We start from the raw sequence: 20,163 nt of genomic DNA on the forward strand, positions 1-20,163 counted from the left end.
TTTTTACATTGTTTGCAAACTGATATGTGACACATATTAATGACAAAATAACATGAAAAACAAGCAACATATATATATATATATTTGCTAAACACGAGGGGCTCAAAAGGGGTGTGGCTCCGCCCCACCTGCCCTAAACGACGGCTCGCCACTACAATACTATAATCAAAGATGATTCTATGATGATACATTATTATTAAAAGATGAGCTCACGTTTTTATTGGTGAATCAAAATTGGATGATTCAATCATATAGTGTTTTACAGCGGTGAAGTTAGCTTTATATTAAAATTCAGACTTTGCTCTTCAATACCTCTTCAACGGAACATGCAAGGATGATTAGGCTACTGGGGCGGCAGGTAGCCTAGTGGTTAGAGTGTTGAGCCAGTAACCAAAAGGTTGCTAGATAGAATCCCCGAGCTGACAAGGTAAAGATCTGTCATTCCTCCCCTGAACAAGGCAGTTAACCTACTGTTCCTAGCCGTCATTGCAAATACGAATTTGTTCTTAACTCAATTGCCTTTTAATTTTTTAAATTATTTGAATTGACTTTACCTGAAAAATGTTTCCCTAAAACTTCAGTAGCTTCCACCCCATATTACTTTATGAATACAACAAACTGATATTGGTTCATGGACCTCTTCCTTCCAATCCACGGCAATTATGTTTGGACTTTTGGACATTACAAATTTAGTCAAATTGAAAACAGTAGTGGTATTGTTGAATTAGGTTTTCATAATAGCAAGCTAGGACTGATGGTTTGGTTATCTAAACTAGCAAATATGTTTGTTTGGTTACCAAGGCAACTACTGTAGCTATCTAGTAAACTTGCTAGCTACTTCAGTGAATGTTGAACTCATTTCTACCGGCAAATGTAAATCAAACTGTAAATCTCGGTATGAGTAAAGGAAGGTATGACAATATGAAAATCTGGATACCGCCCAAGCCTAATAACCACACCTACCACAACTACCACACCTACGTACCACAACTACCACATCGACCTATCACAACTAACACACCTACCATCAACACACCTACAAACCACAAATACCACACCTACCACAACGATCACATCTACTATCACCAAACCAACCACAGCTACCATCACCACACCTACCAAACCTACCATACATACCAAACTTACCTACCACAATTACCATCACACCTACCATCACCACAAGTAAACTACCTACCATCACCACATCTATCACACCTACATCACCAAACCTACCACAACTACCATCACCACACCTACCATACCTACCATCACCACAAGTAAACTACCTACCATCACCACATCTATCACACCTACATCACCAAACCTACCACAACTACCATCACCACACCTACCATACCTACCATCACCACACCTACCATCACCACACCCACCAAACCTACCTATGTACCACAACTACCACACCTACCTAGCACAACTATCACCACACCTACCATCATACATACCATCACCACACCTATCACACCTACCATTACCACAAATACCATACTATAATTATTTCACCACACCTACCAATCACCTACCATCATCCCATCTACCATAACAACACCTACCATACCTACCATCACCACACCTATCACACCTACCATCCCTACCATCACCACACCTACCATCATTACCCCTACCATCACCACACCTACCATCATTATACCTACCATACCTACCATCTCCACACCTATCACACCTAACATCACCACACCTACCATTGTAAATGTGGATGGTATGCTGCTTCATTCATTGATTACGGTATTGCAGAAGGTAGATACAGGAGTAGCCTATAGTCTACATTAATAACGTCATTGAATTTGTTATAGTATCGTTTATATAATTGATGAATGAAATTGTAAATAAATTATTTCACTTATAATTCACTGTATCCCAATTCCAGTGGGTCAGAAGTTTACATGCACTAAGTTGAATGTGCCTTTAAACTGCTTGGAAAAATCCAGAAAATGATGTCATGGCTTTAGAAGCTTCTGATAGGCTAATTGACATCACTTGAGTCAATTGGAGATGTACCTGTGGATGTATTTCAAGGCCTACCTTCAAACTCACTGCCTCTTTGCTTGACATCATGGGAAAAGCAAAAGAAATCAGCCAAGACCTCAGAAAAACATTTGTAGACCTCCACAACTATGGTTCACCCTTGGGAGCAATTTCCAAATGCCTGAAGGTACCACGTTCATCTGTACAAACAATAGTACGCAAGTATAAACACCATGGGACCACGCAGCCGTCATACCGCTCAGGAAGGAACCACGTTCTGTCTCCAAGAGATGAACATACTTTGGTGTGCGAAAAGTGCAAATCAATCCCAGAACAACAGCAAAGGACTTTGTGAAGTAGCTGGAGGAAACAGGTACAAAAATATCTATATCCACAGTAAAACGAGTCCTATATCGACATAACCTGAAAGGCCGCTCAGCAAGGAAGAAGCCACTGCTCCAAAACCACCATAAAAAAGCCAGACTACGGTTTGCAACTGCACATGGGGACAAAGGTCGTACTATTTGGAGAAATGTCCTCTGGTCTGATGAAACAAAAATGGAACTGTTTGGCCATAATGATCATCGTTATGTTTGGAGGAAAAAGGGGGAGTCTTGCAAGCCGAAGAACACCATCCCAACCGTGAAGCACGGGGGTGGCAGCATCATGTTGTGGGGGGACTTTGCTGCAGGAGAAACTGGTGCACTTTACAAGATAGATGGAATCATGAGGAAGTAAAATTATGTGGATATTTTGAAGCAACATCTCAAGACATCAGTCAGGAAGTTAAAGCTTGGCCGCAAATGGTTCTTCCAAATGGACAATGACCCCAAGCATACTTCCAAAGTTGTAGCAAAATGGCTTAAGGACAACAAAGTCACGGTATTGGCGTGGCCATCACAAAGCCCTGACCTCAATCCCATAGAAAATGTGTGGGCATAAGTTCCTCAGCGTACATATCACTGACAAACTGAAATGGTCCACAGACAGTGTGGTGAATAAGGTACAACAGCGCATCTTCAACCTCAGGAGGCTTAAGAAATTTGGCTTGTCACCTAAAACCTGTCGGGCGGCAACTGCACCGCCCAGAACCGCAGGGCTCACAAGAGGCTACCATACCTTTGTAGACTAGTATCAATCTTTGTAGGCTAGTATCAATGTTTGCTGTGGCCGGGGTCGTGGAAGATGTAGGTAGGCACCGTGATTTGATCTGTCGGATTGACCAGCACAGTAGTCACACTCGATTTACCAACAGATCTCCCGGTCCCCCGGGTAAACGGAGTTTGTATTTTACAACAAATGAAATGCTTCAACATGGGAACACTTCGCATACCCGGTGCGCAGGGCTTCTCAGAGCGAGAGCCTACCCAATTTACGGGCTTTTGGCTAGAGCGCATTTATAGCATTTATAGCCTACATGATGAGATTACATGATGATATTTAAACGGCAGCCAAGTATCGATGATAATTAATGGTAATTATATCAACATTTGTGAATAGAAGCGTTTCCACCTACATTTCACGTATAATTAATTTTACCGACACAAAAATAGCTCACCTTGTCTATATGGAAAGTTTACTGAAAAATGTTCTGTTTTTATCAGGCCTGTCATTTAAAATGTTTTGTCCGACATACCTAACTAGCATAAGGATGGATGGAAACCGGGCTGACCCCCCCTTACCTACCTAACTGCGGGTCGCCCAAAAGCGGGTAGCTAACCTCCAGAACGGTTGAGGTATTGGACCTGACCGAGTCCCTATGAGAGGGCTGAGCTGAATCGGGGTTGACGTAAGAACGTACTGTCGGTCCAGCCCTGTTATGCGCTGCTGCTGCTGCTGCGTTGTCGAGCGCTGGACGTGAGCAACAACACAAACCCAAACATATTCCAAGCGTCAAGGATTAGACCTTATTATTCGCGTGATTATTGAGAACAAAGGACAATGTGGATACTATTGACACGATAATAACATCGTTGACCACCTGCTTAAACGTAAGTATAGTCGCCTTCGTGTCTTTCTAGTAGAAGGCTGTGATATAATGGAAAGAGAGGGAGAGAGGGAGAAACAATGCAGCATTGCTTGGAAAGCATCACATCGGAAGCTGGAAAATCACACCGTAGCACCATAACGGTAAAGCAACAGCAAACACGGGGCTTGCAACAAAAAAATGTCGTTATTGATAATAGGCCTAGATTGTTTCGGGTGCATTTTAGACTACAGTAGCGGATCTTAGTCTGTAGCCTAACCTTTCTGTGAAGGAATCATACGTTGCCATGAAACGGGCCTCGATCTGATCTAACTCTTTACAAAATTGTCTCCAACAATAGTCGTTTCGATCTTGGTGTTGGTACTGAATTCTCCATGTGGTCTATATGAAAGGGCACTTCATTGAATATAACAGGCTTTTTGAAAATGATATTTTAAGTAGAAATTGTGCAATAATATTTCAAAGGGACGCAAAAGGGAATAATTTCGTAGAATGACCCAGTCTATAGACGCTCTATATTAGCCTAAGCAATGTATTTACGTGAAATACTCAATACTATTTCTGATAACATACCCTACGTTGAGACTTGTGATAACAAAGCAGCGCTTGTTCTTGTGTTATATGTCTCTATAGCTGCTTTGTGTTGTTATTGTCGTGTTTTTATTGTCGCCTCTGCGGCTGTGAACGCACTTCCAGACACTATTAGGGCTTCAGTCTCTGTTGTCCTTTATGGCACAGCTCAAGACCGTGCTGCGCAGAAAAGCTTTCAAGAACCTCTGCTAATTCTGTTCTCATGTCCTCCGGATCTGGCGACACCTGTATATAGTTTTGTTTGTTGTCTGTGTTCTGTGGTTTGGATTGTTTTTATTATTATTTTTTGCGCCTTGGGTAGTAGAAAATGCTTTACAAATTAAAAGTATTATTATTTCACCTATATCGGCTAGTGGTCATTCCTGCTTGACAAAAGAAAGATGTGCACTGTTCATTTCTGATTGTTCATTTAATTTTTGTTTATTATCTTTTTCACTTCCTTTGGCAATGTTAAAATGTTTACCATGCCAATAAAGCCCGATGAATTGAGAGCAAGAAATGCAACCAAGCTTGTCTGTGTTGCCTATCCTCCAGTTATGTAACCCGCATATCAGGGGCGGCAGGTAGCCAGTGGTTAGAGCGTTGGGTCAGTAACCAAAAGGTTGCTAGATCGAATCCCCGAGCTGCCAAGGCAGTTAACCAACTGTTCCTAGGCCCTTGCAAATAAGAATGTTATTTTAACTGACTAGTTAAATAAATGTCAAATAAAAATATTTCCATCTTCATTCTGGCTAATCAGAACTTTAGTGTCCCGAATTGATTCTGCTCAACACAGACAGAGCGAGGCAATCATTACAATGGTAGCCTATAGGCTTTAAATGTGGAAATATGTCACATATGGCTAGGTATTTGCCTATACTCACCCCAGGCCTCTTGCAGACCGGCTGCGGCTTAACTCTGTCTGTCTCCACCCTGTTCAGATCAAGTTCCCACTTGTCCTGGCTCTATAGAAGGAGAAGATTAAAATCAAAGCTCTTCAGTATTTTGAGACAGAAACAGACTGGGTGACTGAAGGGGGTAAAGGATAAGGCAAAGGGCACCCTATATCCCAACATAGTGTGCTACTTTTCAAATCAAATTTTATTGGTCCATGCACACATTTGTGTGAAGTACTTCAGTTAAAAAACTTTAAACTACTACTTAAATCATTTTTGGGGGGTATCTGTACTTTACTATTTATATTTTTGACCACTTTTACTTTTACTCCACTACATTCTTAAAGAAAATAATGTACTTTTTACTCCATACATTTTCCCTGACACCCAAAAGTACTCATTGCATTTTGACAGGAAAATGGTCCAATTCACACACTTATCAAGAGAACATCCCTGGTCATCATCTGATCTGGTGGACTCACTAAACACAAATGCTTTGTTTGTAAATCATGTCTGAGTGTTGGAGTGTGTAAATGAAAAAAAAACAAGACAATGGTGCCATCTGGTTTGTTTAATATAAGGAATTTGAAATGATTTTTCCTTTTCCTTTTGATACATAAGTATATTTAAAACGAAGTACTTTTTAACTTTTAGTCAAGTAGTATTATTGGGTACTTTTTCCACCACTGCATGCACAGCAAAATGCTTATGTTCTTAGTGCCAACAGTGCAGTAATATCTACCAAAACAGTACACACAAATCTGAAAGTAAAAGAATAGAATTAAGAAATATATAAATATTAGGACGAGGAATGTTGGAGTCCGGAGTGTGTGTGTGTATATGACTACATGACCAAAGGTGTGTGGACACCTGCTCGTCCAACATCTCCTTCCAAATCATGGGCATTAATATGGAGTTGTTCCCCCCCTTTGCTGATATAACAGCCTCCACTCTTCTGGGAAGGCTTTCCACTACATGTTGGAACATTGCTGCGGGGGACTTGCTTCCATTCAGCCACAAGAGCATTAGTCAGGTCAGGCACTGATGTTGGGCGATTAGGCCTGGCTCTCAGTCAATGTTCTAATTCATCCCAAAGGTGTTAGATGGGGTTGAGGTCAGGGCTCTGTGCAGGTCAGTCAAGTTCTTCCACACCGATCTCAACAAACCATTTCTGTATGGGCCTCGCTTTGTGCACGGGGGCAATGACATGCTGAAACAGGAAAGGGCCTTCCCCAGACTGTTGCCACAAAGTTGGAAGCAAAGAATCATCTAGAATGTCATTGTATGCTGTATCGTTAAGATTTCCCTTCACTGGAACTAAGGGGCTTAGCCCAAACCATGAAAAACAGCCAAATATCATAATTCCTCCCCCACCAAACTTGACAGTTGGTGCTATGCATTGGAGCAGGTAGCTTTCTCCTGTCGTCCGCCAAACCCAGATTCGTCCGTCGGACTGCCAGATGGTGAAGGGAGGCAGTTTGGAAACAAGTAGTGAGTGTTGCAACCGAGGACAGACGATTTTAACGTGCTACGCCCTTCAGCACTCGGTGGTCCCGTTCTGTGAGCTTGTGTGGCCTACCACTTCTCGGCTGATCCGTTGTTGCTCCTAGACATTTCCACTTCACAATAACAGTACTTACAGTTGACCAGGGCAGCTCTAGCAGGGCAGTAATTCGACGAACTGACCTGTTGGAAAGGTGGTATCCTATGACGGTGCCACGTTGAAAGTCACTGAGTTCTTCAGTATGGGACATTCTATTGCCAATGTTTGTCAATGGAGATTGTATGGCTGTGTGCTTGATTTTATACACCTGTCAGCAACGGGTGTGGCTGAAATAGCCGAATCCACAAATTTGAAGGCCGTTGATGATCTTCTTGGTCTTTCTGTGACACCGGATGCTGTAGAGGTCCTGATGGGCAGGCAGTGTTCTCTCGGTGATGCGTTGGGCTGACCGCAACACCCTCTGGAGAGCCCTACGGTTACGGACGGTGCAGTTGCCGTATCAGGCGGTGATACAGCCCGACAGGATGCTCTCAACGGTGCATCTGTAAAAGTTTGTGAGGGTCTTAGGGGCTAAGCCAAATTTCTTCAGCCTCTTGAGGTTGAAGAGGTGCTGTTGCGTCTTCGTTACCACAATGTCTGTGTGGTTGGAACCATTTCCGATTGTCAGTGATGTGTACGCCGAGAAAGCTTTTCACCTTCTCTGAGGGTGAAAAGCCCTGTCAATGAGGCCCTGTCAATGTAGATAGGTGGTGTGCTGCCTCTGCTGTACCCCTGAAGTCCACGATCAGCTCCTTTGTTTTTGTTGAGGAAGTGCACTATGGCCTGTGGTCAAAAGAAGTGCCCTATATAAGGAATAGGCTGCCATTTGGATGCTACCTAAGACACATACACAGGGCCAAAACTCCTTGTCTATGGAAGATTGGAGCATCTGCCGGTGTTCATATTTAATAAGAGGCTAATAGAGGGTCTTGAAGCAGCAACTCTGCCTTAATGTAACAGATGTGCTATAAAACTTGTGCCTTATAAGTCCAGACCTCTTGACAGATATTCTAATTTTATTTTATTTATTTCACCTTTATTTAACCAGGTTGGCTAGTTGAGAACAAGTTCTCATTTGCAACTGCGACCTGGCCAAGATAAAGCATAGCAATTCGACACATACAACAACACAGAGTTACACATGGAATAAACCAAACATACAGTCAATAATACTGTAGAATAAAAGAAAACAAAAAGTCTATATACAGTGAGTGCAAATGAGGTAAGTTAAGGCAATAAATAGTCCATGGTGACGAAGTAATTACAATATAGCAATTAAACACTGGAATGGTAGATGTGCAGAAGATGAATGTGCAAGTAGAGATACTGGGGTGCAAAGGAGCAAGATAAATAAATAAATACAGTATGGGGATGAGGTAGGTAGATAGATGGGCTGTTTACAGATGGGCTATGTACAGGTGCAGTGATCTGTGAGCTGCTCTGACAGCTGGTGCTTAAAGCTAGTGAGGGAGATATGAGTCTCTAATAAGCTCACAGTGGTGCTACGATTTCAGCAGACGGTGACTATAGGGAGGACACTAGACAGTGACTATAGGGAGGACACTAGACAGTGACTATAGGGAGGACACTAGACAGTGACTATAGTGAGGTGAGTAAAGAAAGTATGCCTGTCTCCTGTTTATTTAGCATGAGGCAGCTTGATGTACATGTACACCCCCAAGGACAGGACACTAGCAGGGATCATGTACACCCCCAAGGACAGGACACTAGCAGGGATCATGTACATCCCCCCTGGACAGGACACTAGCAGGGATCATGTACACCCCCCCGGACAGGACACTAGCAGGGATCATGTACACCGCCAAGGACAGGACACTAGCAGGGATCATGTACACCGCCAGGGACAGGACACTGGCAGGGATCATGTACACCCCCAGGGACAGGACACTGGCAGGGATCATGTACACCCCCCTGGACAGGACACTAGCAGGGATCATGTACACCCCCAGGGACAGGACACTAGCAGGGATCATGTACACCGCCAGGGACAGGACACTGGCAGGGATCATGTACACCGCCAGGGACAGTCTACAGAATGTGAAGACGACATTACAGGACACAGATACAACATCCACCCTGCAATTGCAGACAGAGAGTGAAGTTGCATGCTCTACTTACCTGTTGTACACTTAGTAGACATTTCACTAGAGGCTACTTGTACATCAAGCTTACTATGTTACGTAAAGAGAGTAATCTTCCTATAGGCCGGTAAGGGAAGGAACTCTTGAGAGGAGGGTGATGTGCAGTCTTTAGCCCTGACACACATCTGATCAGAGACAGTGTGACTCCTGTTCTGTTTTTAGCAATTGAGATCAGTGAGTGATCCTAATGCTCTGTTGTTTCCAATGACAGAGGAAATAGGGGTGGATGTACTCTGTCCTGCTGAAGGAACACACACAGGTTAGTTAGTACGATTGACTGTGTACGTTAGTGTTGTGAACGTTGTGTTGTTGTGAACGTGGGTTTGCATCCCGGGCAAGGCGTTGCATCCCGGGGCGGACCGTGGTGGTGCGTGTCTCTGTGTGAGGAGGACAAAGGCTCTTTTAGTCAGTGAACATTCACACACACGCGCAATCACAGAGAAGCTTTGACACACACACACACACACACACACACACACACACTCAGTAGCAGCAGACAAGTACATCTGACATTCATAAAGCAGTGTAAAGGCTGAGAGAAGGAGGGAGGGAGGAAAGAGACATGGAGAATGGAGGGACGGGGTTGGTAGTGACATCCTGTTGTATATGGGGGCTTTATTAATCCCGTTGTATATGGGGGCTTTATTAATCCCGTTGTATATGGGGGCTTTATTAATCCTGTTGTATATGGGGGCTTTATTAATCCTGTTGTATATGGGGGCTTTATTAATCCTGTTGTATATGGGGCTTTATTAATCCTGTTGTATATGGGGGCTTTATTAATCCTGTTGTATATGGGGGCTTTATTAATCCTGTTGTATATGGGGCTTTATTAATCCTGTTGTATATGGGGGCTTTATTAATCCTGTTGTATATGGGGGCTTTATTAATCCTGTTGTATATGGGGGCTTTATTAATCCTGTTGTATATGGGGGCTTTATTAATCCTGTTGTATATGGGGGCTTTATTAATCCCGTTGTATATGGGGGCTTTATTAATCCCGTTGTATATGGGGGCTTTATTAATCCTGTTGTATATGGGGGCTTTATTAATCCCGTTGTATATGGGGGCTTTATTAATCCTGTTGTATATGGGGGCTTTATTAATCCTGTTGTATATGGGGGCTTTATTAATCCTGTTGTGTATGGGGGCTTTATTAATCCCGTTGTATATGGGGGCTTTATTAATCCTGTTGTATATGGGGGCTTTATTAATCCTGTTGTATATGGGGGCTTTATTAATCCCGTTGTGTATGGGGGCTTTATTAATCCCGTTGTATATGGGGGCTTTATAATCCCGTTGTATATGGGGGCTTTATTAATCCTGTTGTATATGGGGGCTTTATTAATCCTGTTGTATATGGGGGCTTTATTAATCCTGTTGTATATGGGGGCTTTATTAATCCTGTTGTATATGGGGGCTTTATTAATCCTGTTGTATATGGGGGCTTTATTAATCCTGTTGTATATGGGGGCTTTATTAATCCTGTTGTATATGGGGGCTTTATTAATCCTGTTGTATATGGGGGCTTTATTAATCCTGTTGTATATGGGGGCTTTATTAGACGGGGTAACCATTGGACACACTACTAGCAACAGCAATCAAGACTTTAGAGTAATCCAGAAAAAAACCACAAAGAAATGAATTCTAAAGCAATAACGAGAGCTTCTTTGTTTTATTTCAAAGCCACACAATATACTGTAAAAGCAATTCTGTCTCCTAACATTTCACTCTAAACACAATACTGTAGATGTTATTACGGTAATGATGCCCATCTCCACCACACCCCGCGCTGGCTGTCTCTGTAGCTGCTCCGGGTGAACCGTCTCTGGGGAGGTCTGCTCTGAATCCCAGCCCTGTTCCTGGAAGTATAGTCCTGATGATGTAAGAGGGAGGATGTAAGAGGGAGGAAGGGGGAAGGGGGAAAGGGGGAGGGGGAGGGGAGGAAGGATGTCCTTTGTTTGCAGCTTTCCCTTTCCTTAACGTGTGTGTGTGTGTGTGTGTGTGTGTGTGTGTGTGTGTGTGTGTGGTGTGTGTGTGTGTGTGTGTGTGTGTGTGTGTGTGTGTGTGTGTGTGTGTGTGTGTGTGTGTGTGTGTGTTTGACTCAAAATAGGAATATATGGTGTGTGGTTGTGTTGTAGAGATTTGATGTAAACCTGTGTGTTGGTGGAGGTGTGTGGTGTGTTGTGGTGGAGGTGTGTGGTGTGTTGTGGTGGAGATGTGTGGTGTGTTGTGGTGGAGATGTGTGGTGGTGTGTAACACACAATAACTGTAGGGTTTGGCTGTTTGCTGATGATGATTATACAAAATATATATTTAGTCACATACACTGGATAGGTACAGTGTAATGTGTTGTTTTACAGGGTCAGCCATAGTAGTATGATAGGTGTTGTTTTACAGGGTCAGTCATAGTAGTATGATAGGTGTTGTTTTACAGGGTCAACCATAGTAGTATGATAGGTGTTGTTTTACAGGGTCAGTCATAGTAGTATGATAGGTGTTGTTGTACAGGGTCAGCCATAGTAGTATGATAGGTGTTGTTTTACAGGGTCAGTCATAGTAGTTTGATGTGTAATGTGTTGTTTTACAGGGTCAGTCATAGTAGTACGGCGCCCCTGGAGCAAATGATGGTTAAGTTCCTTGCTCAAGGGCACATCAACAGCTTTTTCCCCTTGTCGGCTCGGGTATTCTAATTTCTAGGATACCTGCCGCTCTATAGGCAGGCCACTTAGGTTTTGACCAGGGTAATTTCGGGTTAACCCAGAAGTAAAATCTCAAGTAATTTGGTCTGCTGCATGATTAACTTACACGGAACCCAAACCGCCATCGTGCATAAATGTATTTTGTCCCCCCACACCAGACTCGATCACGACACGTAGGTTAAAATATCAAAACAAACTCTGAACCAATTATATTAATTTGGGGACAGGTCGAAAAGCATTAAACATTTATGGCAATTTAGCTAGCTAGCTTGCACTTGCTAGCTAATTTGTCCTTTTTAGCTAGCTTGCTGTTGCTAGCTAATTTGTCCTGGGATATAAACATTGAGTTGTTATTTTACCTGAAATGCACAAGGTCCTCTACTCCGACAATTAATCCACACATAAAAATGGTCAACCGAAACGTTTCTAGTCATCTCTGCTCCCAGGCCTTTTCTTCTCTTGACTTTATAATGCGATTGGCAACTTTCATAAATTAGGTGCATTACCGCCACTGACCTCGTTCGTCTTTCAGTCACCCACGTGGGTATAACCAATGAGGAGATGGCATGTGGGTACCTGCTTCTATAAACAAATGAGGAGATGGGAGAGGCAGGACTTGCAGCGCGATCTGCTTCAGAAATAGAACTGACTTCTATTTTAGCCCTTTGCAATGCAGACGCTCGTTGGTGTGCGCGAGCAGTGTCGGTGCAATAATTGAATAACATAGATTTCTACATTTATTGTGACTGAGAGATTTTATTGTGACTGGAGACTTCATAAACTGACCTAACTCTCAACTTCTAACAGGCTGACTACGCCGCCGGCGACGGGAGCGGTGTAGTCAGCCTGTTAGAAGTTGAGAGTTAGGTCAGTTTGTGAAGTCTCCACCCTTGCAAAAGGAAACTCTCAGTCCCTACAGATTCTTCAGTCTACAGAATCTGCCCACAAAAGATTAAGACCAGGGTGGAAAACGTACTCAATGGAAGTCATTCAGAGAGTGTGTATGTGTGTGCATCCCGGATTGGCCAGCATGTGTGAGTTTATGTGTGTCATGTTAGAGCTGGGAGTGTACCAGTTTGAAGTATGACAGAGTTTAAGGCCAGGCACCACGCCCTCATAGGGTAATTCGTTACCCTTAATCATATCACAATCAACTTTTACCTGTTGAATGTTGACACAAATTATATTACTTTACTGTATTAAACTTTTTCTGAAGTATGTTATTAAAATATGCAAAGAGGCAATATCTCATATGGATGTATTTGCATATGAGGCTAATCCATTTTTCTGGACATTGGATGATTTGAAGTCAGCCTAAATATTTTGGTTTAATTTTGTTAAGATGCTCCAGGACCAGACTTTTTTCATTTTTCTATCAGTAAAATACTAAAGACATGCTGAGAAATTCAAAGAAAATGTTATCTAGAATTTAAAAAACCGATAACATACTTTATCAACAATTCCCTCTGGACCAGTGTGGGGAATATTCTGTATCTAAGGATAACCACACAACATGTAGTAGATGCAGATGTTTCTGAGGCTGAGAAAAATCCGTTGGCATGTGGAAAATGTCTGACGTTCAGGAAATGGCAGTTAAAGACAAGTTCACTGATGCCTAGACCCAATCATCATCTCTTTCAAAGTAAGTTAAACAATGATGTGTAATTTAATGAAGTGAGCTTTTAAAAGTATTGATGTATGTCCATTATAAAGGGGTTAAAATGTATGAAAATGTTGACGACGGTAATATGATTAACTAAAGAAAATATACATTTTCATCAAGTTTGAGACATTTTTATGTTTACTTTCTTGAAAATGCTAATATTATTGGATAAACATTTCAGCCTGTGATGCCTGGCCTCAATATGAGATGTAGGTTTTGGATGTTAGCCACGTGTTGGTCCGGTCCCCTCTATCCATTGCCTGTGTTGCTTTTAGGCTAATATTTACCCAAACAAGGCCTGCTGACAGTGGCGCCGCCAGGGATTTTGGACCCCATGAATAGATATCACATTGGACCCCACCACCACAGGCCACACCAGCCCTGCGCAATTGCTGTAACCACACACCTCCAGAACCCAATGGACCCATTCAAAGCTTTAAATAAATCTACCTTCACAGGCTTGCAACTCTGTTGTAGTCCAATATTTACTGTAGGATATTTACTGTAGGATATTTACTGACAGTGAGTTATGACAATATAACACTGTGCAGACATGCATGCAACATTCTGCATAGAGTGGAATTCACTATTTGATGCAAGACTGATACCCTCTATAAGAAATGTGCTAAAGGCCATCTTTTACACTCTTACACTGAAAAATTCTCTTAACATTAATGAATAACTTAAAAAAATAAATATAACTTGAATATACATTAACTTCTTATAATTAAAATAAATTAACATTATCATCAATAGAATGATATAACAAACAAAAATACTAAAATCAGCAGCAGATGTTTGAACTTAGTAGACATACCAAGCAGATGGAAATGGAAAGGCCTGATGGTGGCGCTAGAGGAAAGGTCAAGAGGTCACCAAACCAACAGGCTTCTTCCACTTGGGGTCTTGATTGTGCACAACAAATTTTATGGTCAATCCAGCCATTACTTTGAGATATATCTTGTTCTCAGTCTTGTTCTCAGTCTGTGGGCATCATGTGTGTAGTGATCCAATATCCATAGCCATGCCATGTAACAGTTATCACTGGCCCTTGTTCAGCCTTACTCACCAAGAGCCCAGCGCCGAGCCTTCTTGCGAGCAAAGTCACAATTCAAGTCTTTGAAGTCCAGCTTTCTAGCTAACTGACTTTCAATGGACAGCATAGCAAGACTGCAAAGCCTGTCCTATAACATAGTGGACCTCAAATCGTTTTTTAAAATCAGTTTTAGCTTACTGAAAGCTCTCTCACCACCAGCAACAGTCACAGGCAGTGTGCAAGACATACGTAAAGCAATGCACACTTCTCCAAAAATGCTTTGCAGCTGCATCTTACAATTTGCATTCAGGAGACCAAGAGGGGACAAGTTAGGGGGGAAAGTGGCAGCATATACAGTGTTCAGGTGTCTTACTTCATTATGAAACTCAGGTGTAAGATCTCTGGAATACTTCATGATCAGTGGTTGGCACACAGAAGGGACTTTATCCTCACTAATCGGCCCAACTTTCAGAACAGCAGAACATTCTTCTACAAGTTTTGCAGTGGTGTGGAACCTAGTGTCCAAGTCACTTATGATGTTGTCCATAGCAGTAAAAACACTGTGTTCTGAAACACCGCTGCTGCACTGTCCTGAGCTGTCTCCTCTTGAGAGGTCTCATCATGGAATCACTTCCTTTTCCTCTGTTCCCAAACACCGCTGCTGCACTGTCCTGAGCTGTCTCCTCTTGAGAGGTCTCATCATGGAATCTCTTCCTTTTCCTCTGTGTTCCCAAACACCGCTGCTGCACTGTCCTGAGCTGCCTCCTCTTCAGAGGTCTCATCATGGAATCTCTTCCTTTTCCTCTGGCGGCTGTGTTCCATGCTAAATTCAAATCAAATTGAGGTGCAACATCCATTTGCGTAGCAGTCAGTGTTGTCTCAGACAGGAGAGACTCTCATCCATCTCTAAGAGGCTGCATCTCTTCCTTTAAGGCTCTGATATTGGCTGCCTCTGTGTCAAGTGAGATTTTTCCTGACTGGAGAATCACATTCCTGTCCACTGTGCATTGCTGTACCTGTAATTATGCCAACTGACATGTCATTGAACACAATGCTGCTCACCTCCTTCTTCAGTTGGGAGTAGGTTCAGGGGGATGGGGATACAGGGCTGGTTCAGGGGGATGGGGATGGGGAGACAGGGCTGGTTCAGGGGGATGGGGATGGGGATACAGGGCTGGTTCAGGGGGATGGGGATGGGGAGACAGGGCTGGTTCAGGGGGATGGGGAGACAGGGCTGGTTCAGGGGGATGGGGATGGGGAGACAGGGCTGGTTCAGGGGGATGGGGAGACAGGGCTGGTTCAGGGGGATGGGGAGACAGGGCTGGTTCAGGGGGATGGGGAGACAGGGCTGGTTCAGGGGTATGGGGATGGGGAGACAGGGCTGGTTCAGGGGGATGGGGATGGGGATACAGGGCTGGTTCAGGGGGATGGGGATGGGGAGACAGGGCTGGTTCAGGGCTATGGGGAGACAGGACTGGTTCAGGGGGATGGGGAGACAGGGCTGGTTCAGGGGGATGGGGAGACAGGGCTGGTTCAGGGGGATGGGGAGACAGGGCTGGTTCAGGGGGATGGGGAGACAGGACTGGTTCAGGGGGATGGGGAGACAGGGCTGGTTCAGGGGGATGGGGAGACAGGGCTGCTGAGCCTGAAGCTGCATCTATTGGGCCTGGCATCAGGCAGGGGCAGGGACAACTGATTTAGTATGAATAGCTTGCTAATAGTTTGCCTGCATTGATTAAATTTCGGCTAAAAGAGAAGCGAAATGCAAACACAGAATATTCTGTGAAGATATTTAGTAACTCATGTTCGTAGAGCAAAAGTAGCCTATTTCACTATGGACTGAGCTAACAGGATCATTTCCACCACTCACGGACTACACCCACCTTCCTTTGTGAAACATTGGGTGACATACTGTCGCCCTTTCTTTTCTCTCTCCTGTCTTTTTCTTTCTTTTCATTTTTGGAAGCCAGCTTTTTCTTTAGGAAGCTGAGAGATGATGTTCCGCTGGCACTCCTCACTCGCAATTCACAAAGGCTCTCTGGATGTTTATTTCAGCCTATGTGGTTTCAACTTTAAAGCAAATGGCTCCCTATTGTCAATATAGTGTAGTACTTCATTTGGGACATTATCCATGTGTTTCGGGCACTCTGTTATCCCACGACTCTGGTTGTTTTGTTCCTTGGCATTCTTCCACTGGAACAGAAAGGAACAGAATGTCACATCAGAGGAACACTAGTACCAACTGGTAACACCTTTTTTTACTAAAGTCAATAAGTAGGCAATAATGCATTATAATGGTGTCATAATGCATCGTAAGACTTATCATAAGCACCCTACGCTGTGTGCTCTTGCAGATGGCATTGAACATAAGTCATATTAAAGTGAACTGCTACTCTGTTGATTTTGATACAGTATAGCCATCAAAGATAGTAGCCGATACTAAGCAGGGATTGTACCGTTCTAGTGTTAAAAATAACAGTACGGGACAGTTAACCCCAACCTGATCCTTCAGCCAATCCCTTAATCCCATTTGAAGAGTCAACGGTGGGGTGGGTGGGTGCTACACATTAGGCCAATGCGGTTAGCTTCAGTTTGAATTTGTGTGGTTTGACTGTTGGCTTGTCCTTGGACTACTAATATGCTAGGCTATTGCTTTTAGGATCTGGTGTGGTGGGTGTTGGATTGTCCTCAAAGTGCTAAACTAAGCTAATAGGCTAGGATAATCCTGTTAGCATTGACCACTTTCTCTCTCTGGGAACAGCTGGTCATACAGAAACACTGCAGCAGTGTAGCTGTAACTGTGGGTTTAGGACGGTATTTAAACCGTATTCACTGTTTGAAAGGTTGTTGTATGTTTGCTGGGTTCTGTAACTGATTAGCTAGATGGCCGTGTGCTGGACATTGTTACGTCAGGAGACGCTAGTTTCTTTTTAAGGAGAATGGAGGAGAGAAGTTTGTTTTGAAAGTTGGATGGAGATGGATGGAGATGAATGGAGATGAGGTAGAGAAGGAGTGATAATTGTTTGAAGAGGGGGACGTTGAGGAGGAGAAGACGGGGAGAGCAGACTTACGTAAGGGGATGATCCTCTGACAACTTCCTGTATGACCCATTGTAGCTGGCTCAGAGACAGGAAGTAGGGTGTGGGGATTCCGTCAGTGTTGTTGTCTGTGTCTGTGCCTCCCTTCAGCCTCAGGCATTTCAGATAGCCCTGTAATTGACCCTTGAAATTGAATGGATTTGACCTGCCAGTGTGTCTGAATCTGTGTGTGTGTGTGTCTGAGCAGATAGAGCTACTGGCCTGCTGTCTCTAACCCCACCTGCACTGTCAGTCTCTGTAACAGTTGGGATTATAAATATATCTAGGATTATGTCTGAGTTAGAATTAATCTATCCAGGATTACTCCTGAGTAGGTGTTGAGTCTGGATTAGAGTAATTTTGATTTGCCAGCGGTCACCTTTCTGCCCGTGTTGACACCTGTCACCGCCCTGTGCCAGGGAGTTTATGAGATGCCTGTCTAATCATAGACGTATCCAACGGCTTTGATTAGATGTTAGCAATGAAAGTACGAGAGAGTGGAAGATCAGATGTGTGAGCTCATAGCACTGTGTGTGTGTGTGAGAGAGAACCTGTCTCACTGTTTCCACCTCACATGGCAGTGACTCATGACTCCCCTGCTGTATGAGAAGACTTGTTATTTAGTCGCTTAAGTCGCTTAAGATCTTTAGATATAATATGGTGATGGAAATCATGTGACAGTGTAGAGTATCTGCCTGTTGTGTGTTCTCTCTCTCTCTCTCTCTCTCTCTCTCTCTCTCTCTCTCTCTCTCTCTCTCTCTCTGTCTCTCTCTCTGTCTCTCTCTCTCTCTCTCTCTCTGTCTCTGTCTCTCTGTCACGTCCTGACCCTTGTAAGATGTCATTTTCTATAGTAGAGTAGGTCAGGGCGTGACAGGGGGTGTTTTGGGTGGTTTTCTATGTTTTATATTTCTATGTTTAAGTTCTAGTTTTTCTATTTCTATGTTGGTCTTCGTTGCCTCTAATTGGAGATCATATTTAAGTTGTTTTTTTTCTATTATGTTTGTGGGTAGTTGTTTTCCGTTTTGTTAGTTACATGATGGAACTGTTGGCTGTCGTTTTTTTGTTTAAGTGTTTTCATTAAAGTAAAGTATGAGCACTCTACACGCTGCGCCTTGGTTCCCCCTATACGACGCTCGTTACAGTCTCTCTCTAGCTCTGGCTCTCGCTCTCTCGCTCTCATACCTTCAATTCAAGGGGCTTTATTGGCATGGGAAACATATGTTAACATTACCAAAGCAAGTGAAGTAGATAGTATGCAAAAGTGAAATTAACAATAAAAATGAACAGTAAACATTACACTCACAAAAGTTCCAAAAGAATAAAGACATTACAAATGTAATATTATATATACAGTGTTGTAATGATGTGCAAATGGTTAAAGTACAAAAGGGAAAATAAATGAACATAAATATGGGTTGTATTTACAATGGTGTTTGTTTTTCACTGGTTGCCGTTTTCTTGTGGCAACAGGTCACAAATCTTGCTGCTGTGATGGAACACTGTGGTATTTCACACAATAGATATTTACCAAATCGGGTTTGTTTTCAAATTTTTTGTGGATCTGTGTAATCTGAGGGAAATATGTGTCTCTAATATGGTCATACATTTGGCAGCAGGTTAGGAAGTGCAGCTCAGTTTCCAACTCATTTTGTGGGCAGTGGGCACATAGTCAGACCTGGCTCTCAAGAGAAGACAGGCTATGGCGGCCTTTCTCAATAGCAAGGCTATGCTCACTGAGTCTGTACATAGTCAACGCTTTCCTTAAGTTTGGGTCAGTCACTCAGTCAGGTATTCTGCCACTGTGTTGTGGTGGCTAATTTCTGTATTACCTAATGAGGAGAAACAAACTTCACACACCAGTCAGAGTTATACTTAAACTACATTTTTAATAATAAGAGCTTTGCAATAGTACTGACTTTCAATGATGCACCATTTCTAATGAACCGTTGAAAGTGATAAAACAATGGCTACTGAGATATTTTATAGCAAAGATCTACCCCCCTAGTCGACATAACAAACCACAGATCTTAGAAACAGTTCACAAAGGGACTTTATAATTGAGAAAGGAGTATCCCGTAGCCAGATAGCATTCGCTATAAATTATCGTTCAGTTTGGTCCCTAAGACGAGGTTCTAATCTCATTCCTGGTACTTCATAGCACAAAAACACCAACTCATCCAATGGCATAAATCAATTGTCAACTCTAGATACTCCCATCTCAAGTAAACCCCCTCTTGACCCCACTCCTGGACAAGCTCACTGAGGGGAATGAGCCTCTAGGTCATACACTATCCTAGGATAAGTGCAACATGAGAGAGGACATACAATGGTTCCAGACACTGCCATACACCTCCCCCCATTGCCAAAGGAGGGAGTAACTTGCGCACAGACATTGTGGAGACAAGTAATTGGTTCCCCATTAATCACGCCATCCCTTCACATGGTTTAACAGATACATTCACATATGAAGACAATGTTCCATCCTGTCCTCTTCCCTTTCTGATATTCTGCATAGCACCAGGG

The 20,163-nt window shown here is 43.1% G+C and overlaps 1 protein-coding gene across 3 annotated transcripts in view; it reads left to right on the plus strand.

Moving 5' to 3' along the window:
* Positions 1–3,820: 3,820 nt before the first annotated feature.
* The window catches only part of LOC115165122 (iporin), a 52,811-nt gene continuing 36,468 nt past the window's right edge, over positions 3,821–20,163 (plus strand). For 2 of the 3 annotated variants that reach the window (XM_029718156.1, XM_029718158.1), the window contains exon 1: positions 3,821–3,995. The gene's annotated coding sequence lies outside the window, so the exon portion shown is untranslated. Of the gene's footprint in view, positions 4,135–20,163 lie in introns of all 3 variants that reach the window. The other variant, XM_029718157.1, reaches the window with a different exon arrangement.

The sequence above is a fragment of the Salmo trutta genome, chromosome 27, assembly GCF_901001165.1.
Source record: "Salmo trutta chromosome 27, fSalTru1.1, whole genome shotgun sequence".
In the NCBI taxonomy this organism is placed as follows: Eukaryota; Metazoa; Chordata; class Actinopteri; order Salmoniformes; family Salmonidae; genus Salmo; species Salmo trutta.